This window comes from Haliaeetus albicilla, chromosome 2 (genome assembly GCF_947461875.1).
Source record: "Haliaeetus albicilla chromosome 2, bHalAlb1.1, whole genome shotgun sequence".
NCBI lineage: Eukaryota > Metazoa > Chordata > Aves > Accipitriformes > Accipitridae > Haliaeetus > Haliaeetus albicilla.
The window spans coordinates 25,211,822-25,223,906 of record NC_091484.1 but is presented as its reverse complement, the minus strand read 5'-3'; the positions used below and the strand labels follow the sequence as shown (position 1 = coordinate 25,223,906).

The 12,085-nt window shown below is 45.6% G+C and overlaps 1 long non-coding RNA gene across 1 annotated transcript; it reads left to right on the top strand.

Moving 5' to 3' along the window:
* Positions 1 to 1,846: 1,846 nt before the first annotated feature.
* LOC138690698 (uncharacterized) lies at positions 1,847 to 10,398 on the top strand. The gene is made up of 3 exons (XR_011329458.1): positions 1,847 to 3,182; positions 4,178 to 4,292; positions 8,255 to 10,398. It is a non-coding gene; the product is annotated as an uncharacterized lncRNA (long non-coding RNA).
* Positions 10,399 to 12,085: the final 1,687 nt, after the last annotated feature.

Genomic DNA, 12,085 nt, shown 5'->3' with positions numbered 1-12,085 from the left:
CGCTAGTATTACATTGTTTGCCCCGTATTCTAAATAGTGTTTACTTTAAATCTTCTTTGATTCAGTGACTTCACCTTGGCATCCCATCAGCTGGCAAACACAAGTAATGAAGTGAAGGGAACATAGTTAAATTGATATCTTAAATGCACACAAATCCCATATGCTGTGGCAACAACAAAATGAATAACAAACACACTGCATGAAAATCCTCTTAAGTTCCTTTTTTTTTTCAATTCCAGCCTTGCATACAACAGGAGGAACATCTTAAAAAATAATCCCGTAATATTCCTGAACTAACAGCATTGGCATGAGGCACAGGATGGTCTTATGCTTCTCTGCATATCTCAGACAATCACAGCTGCTGCTAGTAAATTAATGGCTGCAAGGGGGTTGGGAGAGGGAGAATGAGGAGAAAAAAGGGAAATGGAAAGCCTTGTAGGTGGCCTTGTCTCCGCCAAAACTAAATATTTTCATTGGAGCTTTTTCCATTCAACAATTGGCAGCTTTATCCAGAGGCCTTAAACAGACAGAAAAATTCTTACTGTTTTAAGAGTGACTGCTAATGGGATGCAGCACTATCTGCTAATGTACATGAATGAATATCTATTTAATAATAGAATTGTTTTCTCCTAAGGTGCCTTTCTTTCTTTTCTTTTAAATTCTTGCCTGCTGGGTCTGCCCGCTTCCCTTTGCCCTAGAAATTAAACCTTAGTACTTTCTTTACACAAGATTTATGCTAGAAACGTTGGCTGGTATTTCATTGTCAGTCAGGGTGTGATTCTGCTGTGACATTTCCAGCTATATTTTTATGGCAGCTGCAGTTAAACCAACATCGAGCATAAAAACAAACATTTTTTTTCCCTGCCAGGGTTTGTTTACATCAGTGAACCAGACTAAAAGGTGAACTACCCGAAGCACTTTTTTTTACATCTGCCCTAGAGGGCTTTGCTAGGATGGATATAGCTGGACTGCCAGCAGCTCAAATGGGCTGTGCATATGCCTGTGCATGTGTGCGCAGAAGGTAGCTGAAGTGCGGAGTGAATAGCGAAAGAAAAAAGAGGTCTAACATGCAATCTGTGATTCTGGTGTTTGGGTGAAAAACCCCAAAGTGCTGAATTTTGGAGAAAAATCAGCAGGGCATCCTGACACATTCAAGACCAGCTGACTCACACTGTGTTGGATTCAGTGGAGGTGGTTGAAGAGGTTGCTGACTTCTGCCTGCCCACCTCACCTCAGCCAGAGCTTATTGCTGTCAGAAGCAGGCCATGATAGAACAACTCACCTGGTTGTTCCTCAGCTGCCCCAGTGTCCTGGTTTCAGCTGGGATAGAGTTGACTGTCTTCCTAGTAGCTGGTACAGTGCTATGTTTTGAGTTCAGTATGTGAAGAATGTTGATAACACTGATGTTTTCAGTTGTTGCTCAGTAGTGTTTAGACTAGAGTCAAGGATTTTTCAGCTTCTCATGCCCAGCCAGGGCACCTGACCCAAACTGGCCAACAGTGTATTCCATACCATGGGACGTCCCATCTAGTTTAGGAACTGGGAAGTGGGGGGCAGGGATTCGCCGCTCGGGGACTGGCTGGGTGTCGGTCGGCGGGTGGTGAGCAATTGCCCTGCACATCATTTGTACATTCCAATCCTTTTATTACTACTGTTGTCATTTTATTAGTGTTATCATTATCATTATTAGTTTCTTCTTTTCTGTTCTGTTAAACCGTTCTTATCTCAACCCAGGAGTTTTACTTCTTTTCCTGATTTTCTCCCCCATCCCACTGGATGGGGGGGGAGTGAGTGAGTGGCTGCATGGTGCTTAGTTGCTGGCTGGGGTTAAACCATGACACCCAGGTAGCAACCTCCTGTGTTAATTTGATTCAGAGAAATTGTTCCCAACAAATGCTTTATTTGTAACAGTCCTGTAAAAGATCTGGTTTTCATTGTCAAAGCTTCCAGCCTGCTCTGGACTTTTCCAATTGGATTGGAAGGGTGGACAGAGCATGCAGGAAGAATGCTATTAAGCTAGAAAGTGATTGGGTAGCCACAGTCAGTACTTAATCAGCACAGACAGTTATCCTTGGGGCTGTAGTCCTTAGTGCTAATAATCAATGGCCAATGGCTCTTTTCTTTGCCTACCTCCCACCTTAAGGAAAGCAGAGCCCACCAAATCAGTGGTGAGAAGGACATAGGGGGAAAGCAGAAAAAAACCAAAAGGAAATGCCAGGCAGGTCCTGTGGTGGTGGGAGGGAGGGATCCTGGTGAGGCAGAGGGAGAACAGTGGGAAAGCAGGCATGCAGGGCCCCAGGATGCAGGAGACTAGGAAGACCCTGAGCCAGAATGGTATGGGAACCTGCAATCAGTGGGAGTCCCTCATTTACTCACTGAAACGTACTTTCCCTCCTTCTCAGAAGAGGCTCAGAAGTGATGCTAGCAGTTCAGAACTGTCCAGCTGCCGTGCCTTTTCCACTGGAAACTTTTCCCAGTTTCCTGGGACCATCCTCTGTCTCCCTTTTCCCTCTCTGGCACATAGTCTTTGCATTGTTAAATATTGATGCATTGTCATTCTGCAAGGTTCTCTGCCACTTTAATTTCTTTGGCCTTATGTGTTGTTTTCTCTTCAGTGCTTGCTTTCAACCTCTTGGGACCCAGGGAGAGAGAGGAGTGAGGGGAGACTGATGTAAATTAACTATCATCTACTGTAAATCGGTGTAATTCCACCGACTACAATGAAGCTGCACTGAATTACTGTAGCTGAAAACCTGCTTTGTCATGTCTCCCTCTTCTGTGTATTTTATATTGCCTGTTGTGGAAAAAAAACCCAACAGAAAAGCACTCCACCGAAACTCGAGTTCTTTCTGTTTTGCTCTCCTAAGAGGTGCAGCTGTATGCTAATAGTCTACTTCTCTAGCGGGAAATAGAAAGGGCTATAGCATGCTTTGATAAACCAGGAAGCAGACTCTGACGGTAGTGTGCAAGGAGAGAAACATACGGAGCTTTTTTCCCCCTCTTCTCTCCCTCACATCAATTTCACACTCTTTTAGTTCTGTTGACCTCCATGGAGTCCCTCCTAATTTACAGCGCCATAAACAAAATCAGAATGATGCCCTCTGAAATGTGCAGAATTGTTTTCGGCTTGCACTGAAGAACACGGCGTATTCCAGGGATTTGCAAAGGCATCTCTCTACTTGGTGAGTTTCTTGCATTATACACCTTCTCCTGTGCTTCTGCTGCTCTTACTGGCACATTTTATTTGGATGCATAAGAAAGATGTAAACAGCAATGCAATCACATGGCTTGCTGCTTTGGCAGAATCTGAGGGACTCAGTTTCTGCCATATTTTCTTTTAAACGAACAGTTGGAAGTTGCATGGTCATGGCTGGAGCAACAGTCAAGCCCTTGACTGTGCCAATACCCTGAGGGTGGGTTTGGAGTTACCGTTCTGCTGATTAATTTCACACCACCGGTGGACTGGAAGCACTTTATTTTGCTGTGGGCCTCCCTGGGCCTCTGCATGTCCAAGGTGTGCCATTAATCAGCCCGACTATATAGGCTGTTCCAGCTTATTGCTTAATTAAGACTCGTCAGTAATTTACTTGAGATTAATACCTATTTATATGGAGCTGAAGTTTCATCTATTTGGGGGATGAGTTATTGAACTGCATTATGTGAAGTAAATCAATAAAATATTACTGGAAATGAGAATGACTCTCTCTCCCTTGCAATTCAGTCCTTTCTCCAAGCTCACAGACAAAACTCACTTAAGGGAGGCATTCACGTTTGCACTCAGCTTCCCATCTTCCAGCTAGACGTGATGTCTATTAATATCTCTGATCACCTTGCTCTCGTTACCTGAATCATAAAGTTGAGACCTGAGGGAGTGCTGCTAAGAGTAAGAGGTGCTTTTAATCAGTTACAGGGTAGTGGCCATATTATGATATGACCTAGAGCCCAGTCTTTCCAGGGGTTGCTACAAAACCAAAGTCCTCAAACTGGTCTCATGTTGCTGTTAAAGGAGTGCTTTGTATCACCATATATACACATTATTCATGAGGAATAACAGAGAGGTCATCAGTGGGTGATGTCCAGAATATGTAGCATAATTGCAGGGTTTTGTTAAGCTATACAACTTGCTTACCAGACACAAATAGCTTCCCCTTAATATCATGTCTTAATTCTGTTCCAGTGCTGAGGAAGATTTTTTCCTGGCCACCTCACCTGCCTGTGGTGACTTACCTTGAAGAGGGCTCTCTGAGCAGGACACCTCTCTCACCAGAGGCACCCTGCCAGGAAAGCTCCAGGTATCTTGAAAAACAGAGCTAGCCTTTCTGCCTTTTCTTCCCTATCTTCTCTTCCTCTCCTAAGCTTAACCTTCTGCAACAGATCTGACATATGCCCTCTCTCTACAAAGACATATAGTTTTCCCTTGGTGGATGGCAGGTTACTTTCCACTCCCAGTTTTCCTGCTCTTTACCCAGGCCTATCCCAAATGCATGTGCAGACGCTTTGTCCTTTTCTCCATTTCTGTGAAAAAATACTTACTTCTGATACCATTTGATTAACAACCTGCCACAGAAGAGGGTTTCCAAGAAACTGGAACCTTATTTTCTTTGTAATGATTGTTCCTATCTTTGTAATAATCTTTTCTAGCATGTGACCAGAGTCAGGCTGCAGAGACGTGAAAGGGTCTGACATGCACTGACTCAAGTGGCTGCTGTAGCAAGTGCTAGGAGAAGGGGAAATGCTAATGCTGAGTGAGGGGTGGACTTCGGTTCAGAGATGTTTGCTGAGATGGCAGAGTTCATCTCTAGCCTGGAGCTTCTGTTGGTTTTGAAAAAAACCCATCCCCTTCTAAAGTTTTGGTGAAAGAAGGGGGATTTTCTCTTGCTCGTATGTAGTCCAGGAGAGTCGTCTGACTTGACCCTGAAGCAAGGACAACCTTCACCTCTTACCAGCTTCTCACCCTGTCCCTCTTTTTCTCCATTGCTTCTTTTAGCTTCACTGCTGTCGTCACTGAAAAGCTTCCCAAATGCTTGTACCGTAGGTAAGAGTTCACACAGCTAAGAAATGAGGTGCTGTTTAAAGCAGGGGTTAATGTGCTCTTCTGGCCACAGATGAACCCAGTTTCAGGGCACCCCCATGCCCCATCTGTCCTTTTCCACCCTGCTAAACATTATCCCCGCTTCGTATCTGCCAGCATAACTGCAGGTTGGAGGTGCTCCCTAACCCAATTCTGTCACAGTAATCTGGGTCAGCCTCAACACTTCCAGTACTACGTTTATTTTTGTAACTCTCATCACTTCAACAGTCGGGTTAGAGAGCCCTTTCATGTGCAATTATGCTGACAAAATTGAGGGGGAAGTGAGCTCTGGAGGGGGCTGAGCGGAGCAGCACAGGGGTGCCAGGGACCAGGACAGTGGGCTGACCATTCCCTAAAGCACACAATAAACAAACATGGGGAGGGACAGCCCACATCAGTTTTTTGGCATCTTGAGACTTGTCCTCTCCTGGTAACGAGAGTAGGTGGGAAGTATACAGATTTTGAGTTTCATTCCCAAGCTCATGCTGTGCTTGCACGTTAACAAAGGATAGGCTCTTTAGCTAAACTCTTTCCACCTTGGCACAGCCATTCTTCTTCTCTAGCTGAAGTTACTGATTTTGGACCCAGCCTTGCAGTGGGCCCTGTAGGGTGCAGGTATCATGCTACAAAAGATTTCCTGAAGAAAGGGCCCTTACGGTTTCTCAGGTGTGCCTTCAAGTTGGCTGAAAACATGCATGGGCATCAAAATAGTGCAAAAGTTGATGAGCTCAACCTCCATGGAAACGGCACAGCAGCAGATGGATTTGCTGAGGAATGTAATCATTGGCGAATGCTAGGATTTTTTTATTTAATATCAAACAGGAGAAAGCTACAAAGTTTGGAGCTGAACTTCCCTGAATTTTAGTAGAGGAGCAGGGAGGAGCTGTTCATATCACAGGTGTTGGTCCCTCTCCTTTTTTGACGTTTAACTGTTGGCAAAAGGCACCAGGGAAAGAAAGAAAGGAAATCATCTGGACACTTTGTTTTATTATTAGCTAAGTTTGGTATTTTCCTAGCTGCTCTTCTAACCCCTCTTGCCTCTATTTCCATCCTTCATTTCACTGAGATTATTCTATATGCTAGAGCTGTTTCTCTACAAAAAAAAGCCAACTACAAAATCTTTAGACATTTGCCCCTGAAAAAGAAGTACACTGTAAATAATATACAGGAGTAAGAGCCTCATGAGGATCTGAGTCCAAGCAGATGTCACTAACTTGGAACTGAATATAATACCTCTAATACCTCTGAAAACAAACCAGCCCTGCCAATCCCAGCCCCTGTCACCTCTTCAATAATATCTGATCACTGGAGCAGGCTTGGCAATTCAAGGAAAGCTGTCCTTTGCCCCATGAGAAACTGGCATACAGGAGCACATACGCTGCCAACTCAGTGTCAAACTGTTATGACACCGGAGTCGCTAACCATTTTACACACAGTTGGAAGCAGCTTTTACATAACTTCTACCTCCTCAGGCTTTTCGACCTCTCCCTTCAGCCTCTCCCTTTACTCAACATAATGAAAATGTCGAGACTGGTCCAAGACTCACTTGCCTGGGCACATTCACCTCCTGAGTGAAAACAAGTTTGTGGCTGTGGGTGCAATATATGTTTATTGAACTATCTCCGTAGATACTGGTGGTTGCTTTTTCGATTCAGCCTTAACTAACTCCAGGTAGTGGTGGTAAAGAAGCAGCCAGTGTAAATAAAAAGATGTTTTGTGCCTGTGGTTTAGATCACTTAAGCTGTCTTTTACAGCTGAGGTAGAGAGTTAGGAACTGACCGTGGAGGAAAATCTTACCAGCTACTTGCCTCGCAGTACATGGCCAACTCCAGAGTAAGGATATCCACAGAGGACAGTGTCCAAGTAGTTTTAAACACTTTGGTTTATAGCAGTGTAATTATCCTGTAGAGCCAAGCTTTTAAATATTAAAGTGACTTTATTCCCAGATTTGTATCTGTATTTAATACACATGCATGCACGTATTCATACCCTAAGAGGTTATCATATACCCATGTGGTGAGCTGCCAAAGCAGGTGCTAAATTGTACTTAATCTAACTTTCACCTTTGATCACCTCAGTCTTTGGCCTTGGTTGCTTAAGAAGACTTTTCCTCGAGAACAACTTCTTGGTTGCAAATTCCCCTGGGATTACGTAGCTGGAAATCTTGACTCTAATTAGAACAAACTTATCTATTTGTAAATGAGAACATATATCTGAGATTTCATACCTCAGCTGATTTCCTTTAAGCTTCTCCACATTGACCAACAGCAAAAATTTCCTTTTCAAATATGAAATCCTGCTTCCACTCAAATATCAGCCATTCAATCAATCAATTAGTCTTCTGGCTGGTTTTGCTGTATGTACAATATTCAGTCCCCCGAACAGTGACAGTTGTAAGAAACAGATATCAATATATATTGTTATGAGTGCTTGAAAGGAAGGCTTTCTGCTACTGGATGGCTGAGAAATCCTCCTTTCCAGAGGAATACAGCACGTGTTTCCAACCGTGGCAGACTGGAAAAACAAGATTTTAAAATCATGACACTGACTGACAGAACTGCTGGTTTAGGGAGTTGCTTAGACATTTTAAAATGCACCATTTATATTTATTGTCCCTCCTAGGTCTCTGCTAAGACAAATTAGCAGTATAGGTAGAGGCATTAAGAAAGCAGACTTTAATAAAGTCTCAGAGTTAGGATTTGTGCCTGTAAATCCTTTGGCACAAGCAAGAGGCAGTGGTGTGGCACAGTAAAAATCCAAGTGTCAGTCATGCCAGGGTGACTAATATAACTCACTGGTGGCCTCATTAATCATGAGTGGAGCAGGCATCCCAAATTCCTGTCAATAAGAGCTTTATGCCACCCCAGCAAATAAGGAATCCTCTATAGATATCCTCAGGTAGAGTAAGAAACCCTGGTCCTTTGCTGGTGTAAATCACCTGAGCTCTGCCGAGGACTGATGAGTGATGCCCATTTTTCTTAGCTGAGCATCTGACCCACATTTGCTATTCATTATTACCATGTTATTTTTGGGGAGTCAGCAGAGTTCTTGCAACTCTGAACAAAGTGTTTGCCTTGTAATGTCACCAGACTGGGGATGTGTCCAAATACTCTTTGGGAACTTTATGAAAAATGCAGCCTTTGCCCCAGCGATAGAAAATAAATTGATTTTTTTTTTCCCCAGGTGAAACCGATACCATCTTGGGACAGTGGTGATCCCTAAATAAGGGGATCACACTAGTAATCCTAACAAATGCATTTACCACTTGAGTGGTTAGATTGTGAAAGGGTGGTAATTAAAAAAGGAAATGTTTCAGTAAGTAGGCTTAGACTTCTTTAAAAGGTCTTTGCTTCCCCTTCTTCCAAGTTGTGCATGTGGGAAATTTTGCTGCCCTCTCCCTGTCTTGCACCTCTATAGCAATATTCATTTGGGACGGGGAAGAAATGCTGCTGTCAAACTGCTCACTCTAATTTCATTTTCCAGCACGTGGAGTTTTCCTTTGTGAGAGTGACACTGAGACTGCTGCTGATGTTATGGGGTACTTCACTCCAACAGCTGAGAAGCAGGCTGCGTGCACTTTGACAGTCAGTTGACAGCAGCATAAGAGTGGCTGTGCGGTCTGCCCAAGGAGAGGACTGATCTGGTTGAAAAGCCATCACCATTTTTTTGGTAGAAGTAGTGTCGGGCTGGATTACCTCCTCGCCCCAGGTGACCTTTCTGCCACACGCGCTAGCGGAAGGGAGGCAACACAGACACTGGGCTAAGGGCAGGACCCTCCACCTCTTTTGGTGGCTGTCTGCATTGTAGGTAAGCTTAGTCTAAGAGCCAGAACACGCTGTGAGGAGAAAGTGGTCAAAGACTCGACAAAATTTGGTCAATGCTTTGACTGAAGGCTGAAGAACCCGACAGCATGATGCTTCTTAGACCTCTGAAAGTCCTGCTGGCATGGCAGTGGGTTGGACCATCCTCACATTTGGGTAAAAAAAGACCCAACCCACAAGAAAAGGAAAGGCTCTTTCATGTCTCTATGCCGCAGCAAAAATGGGCAAGAAAATCCATTTCTCTCCTGTAAGTATATCTCTAGATATTTGCTTCAAAATTCAAATTCTCATCCAAAAGCTCATCATGGGGTGGTGCTGGTTGGGAGTCCTCCTGCCTTCTGCCCAAGACCTCCATGTTGCACTTGAAGAGCAGTCTGCCTTTCCAACTCATCTGTGCTCAGCCCGCTCCCCGGCCCTGCGTGGTGAACTGCAGTTCAGGTCTGCTGGGTTGGAGCCGGTGGGATGCATCTGCCACACCTGCCTCGCAGCAGCAGTGGTGAATCTGGATGAAAGATGAGTTTCAGATTTCACAGGTGTTCTTGGGCCGAAGATAAAGTGGCACAGCCATCCATCATATGGATGAGTGCAGACTGAGCAAAGAAAGACCTGGACCAAAACAGTTTTCTAGGTGTTTAGTGAGGAGGTAAAAGTTGTTCCCTCTCCATAGGGCAGAGGAGCTCATGGATTCGATTACCAGTGGTAGGTTCATGGCAGCATGTAAGCCCAGTCTGGGCAGGCCGGCATGCTGCAGTGTGGAAGAGGATCAGCCTGCTAGCGAGCCTGCAGGTTGCATTCCACGATGTGCAAGTGGCCAGTGAGGTGCCTGGTGGAGCAGTCACCCAGGTACCTACATGATGTGAAAGAGGTATCGCTTTGTTTTGTGTGTGCACACCTCCATCTGGAAGTAGAAGCCAAGAGGAAAAAAAGAAAGGAAGAAATAAAGTGTTATGAGGTTTCTGGTTAGTCTGGCCCAGCAGTGAATTTAAAAGGATGGTGAAATATTCATTATTTGTGGGCAGTAATAGTTATATCATGCATTAACAGGGAAGAGAGGAAAAAAAGTTACTCTTGGACACTGTTGAAAACAGGCTGACATCCCTATGATATTGTCTGTGGGTCTTGCATCTCCCAGGTGCTGTTGGTCCACTGCAATGATTCCCATGGAGCTGGATTCCCTTTGGAGCCAGACCAATTCATACCAAGTTCTTCTTACCGCTCTTGTAACTTGCAGATCTAAGGCTTCATTTAGAGTGAACCCGCCACATGAAAGGCAGCGCATCAGTGGTGGTGGTTGTTCTTTTGGCTCCGATGATGGAGATTGCTTTGCTACTGGGGAAGTTCAAGGGCAGTTGCTCACACTCGCTTGCACGTCCTGGGCTGACCCAGGGCAGACCCACTTCACATCTCTGAAGCTATGGCAGATGCTCCTTGCTCTGGAGTTCATTCATGCTTTGCAAAAAGGCCACATCCAGGCACTTGATAAGAGGCTTTTGGTGCAATTATTGCAATTCCAGAATATAACTCCATCTTGGTGGTTGACGTGGTTCTTCCCCATGCTTCGTAGGTGGGGAGAGATGGGGAGAAAGACGAGGAACACACAACAGGCTCCTCTATTTAGGGCTGTACCATGAATTAACATCGAGGCAGGTTCTTAGTGATGGACCCAAAGCAGAGGGGCAGTCAGGGGTTGAGCTAAATGACTGCCCCTCCGCTCTGCCATCAGCCTTCTGCCCCGACAGTGGGCTGAACATCCTCGATTAAGGTCAGTGTGTGGTCACGAGCAGTCCCAAGGTTGAGCACTGACACTGTGGTAATTGGATCTCATCAGGCTGGTCAAAAGGGAGTTCTCCTTCACAGCAATTATCGCCTGGGGGGGGGGGGGGGGAGGAGGGAAAAAAACCCCAAACCTGGAGGCAGGGAATTAGAGTAAGCGCTGATGAGTTGGCAGATGCTGCCGGATCAATGGCCGTATCATGGCAGGGAAAGCAGCGACAGCCCTCTCGGAGCCGTCAGTCACTGTTGGTTTGGGTAAATGCCAGCAAACAGAGCGAGAAGAGAGATGGGGGAGGGAGGCAGCAGCCTGCTGGGCCACGTTTAATTACTTCAGGTCACATCAGACAGAGAACTGCCCACCATGACAGATCAGTCCCACTCAGAGGGCTTGCACGCAACCCAGGGTAGCAATCAGGACTTAACGTTCACGCAGCCCCTTTTATCCAGGAAAAAAAAAACAAACCACAAGTCAAAGCGCCGCCACAGCCAAGCGACAGGCAGAAGCATATTGTGCACATCTACGCGTCCCCATGCTGCGCAGGGCTCCCCTGGGCTGGAGCGGTGAGGGGCATCTGTCGAACAGTGCGCGCAGCGGCATGACACAACTTCCCGGGCACAAGGGAGGGTAGGGGAGGCTCGGCGCTGCGATGGCTTCCCTGGACGGGAGCCAGAGCATTAGCACATCTGAAGTAGGGCTCCTGTGTCTCCATCCACATGGCTCGAGTTGTTTGCTGCAGCCTCCGGAAGGGGATCTCGCCATTGCCTCGCTGCTTCTCTCCGCGGCAGTCGCCCTCTTCGAAGTCTTTGGTGGGGCTTGTGGCAGCACAAGCGCTCTGCAAAGCCTGAGTTACGTGGGGTTTTTTGCACCAGCGGCAAGGTGTTGTTGCGGGAGTGGTCACTGCCTTTCTGTACTTCACTGCCACCACAAATTCCTTAGAAGTTCTCTAAAAAAAGAGAAGGAAGGAAATATCGCCACCATATAAAGATTTTTGTGGCTGAATTCATCACTGCCATATGTGAAACTTGTATTTGAGCCTTGGTTTCTTCACACATAGCAATCTCCTGTTGACTTCACTGGGAACTGTATTTGCATTTGGGTTGCAAGGTCAGGTTGTTAATTATGCAAACTCACCTGGTCCTCCTGAGCTCAGCACAAATTCAAATGGACATGCCCTGATGAAAATATATCCTGCCTTGTCCTGCCATAGATTTCAAAATACTAGTTTCCCTGGTGGAAACAGCATTTGGTGCTTCTAGAAGACCTTGATGGTGTGTGGCTCCTCTTACTTTCTTCTCAGTGACAATCCTGGTGTAAGAACTTCTGTCCCTGCTGTTGTGCTTCTCCTTCAGCACAGCCGATTTGCTTGCTTGTGGTGCTGGGCTTTACTGTAGCAATGACCTGATCCGGGTTCAAATAATA